The following is a 649-nucleotide window of genomic DNA, read 5'->3' as shown; positions in this document are numbered from 1 at the left end:
CAGTTTGTGTACATCTCTTTTGGTTGATTGCTTCTTGTCATAATCTCTCTTCTTGTAATTACCTGTACATAGTAAGTCAGGATGGCCGAGCGGTCCAAGGCGCTGCGTTCAGGTCGCAGTCCGGTCTTCCGGGCGTGGGTTCGAATCCCACTTCTGACACGAGTTTTACCTTCGGCGTGGGTTCGAATCCCACTCCTGACGCGAGTTTTACCTTCGGCGCGGGTTCGAATCCCACTCTTAACACAGGTTTATCTGTTTCGAAGGTTCGAATCTCTTCCGCCGCGCCTTCAAGATGGAAAAATCCGAAATGTAAAGGTTTTAATTCACACTTAACACTGCTTATAGAAACAAGTGCAATAAAACATCAAAATAGGTGGTCGCATTCTATTCGAGCGAGCGCCGAGTTGGGATCCTTGGCAGTGATATTCGGCACACTCGCCAAAGTAAAGAGACGTGAATTCTTTCACATTAACGAAAAATAATTGATATAAATACAAAGGAAGTTGTTCGGAGCATAATGTTCTGTTATATAGATGATAACGTCAACACATCTAATACTAATGTTATTATTATAGTTATATTTGTGCTGGCTGTTATAGATGCTACTTTTGTGCTCATTATTATTGCATTTGCGATGGAACGGAAAGTG

General features: G+C 42.4%; 1 non-coding gene across 1 annotated transcript; it reads left to right on the top strand.

The window, feature by feature from the left end:
- Positions 1–75: 75 nt before the first annotated feature.
- On the top strand, positions 76–159 carry Trnal-cag. Its single transcript has one exon. It is a non-coding gene; the product is annotated as a tRNA-Leu (tRNA).
- The last annotated feature ends 490 nt before the right edge of the window (positions 160–649 follow it).

Source organism: Penaeus monodon, chromosome 27 (genome assembly GCF_015228065.2).
Source record: "Penaeus monodon isolate SGIC_2016 chromosome 27, NSTDA_Pmon_1, whole genome shotgun sequence".
NCBI classification, from domain to species: Eukaryota; Metazoa; Arthropoda; class Malacostraca; order Decapoda; family Penaeidae; genus Penaeus; species Penaeus monodon.
The sequence above is the reverse complement of the archived record's forward strand: the minus strand, read 5'-3'. Positions and strand labels throughout refer to the sequence as shown.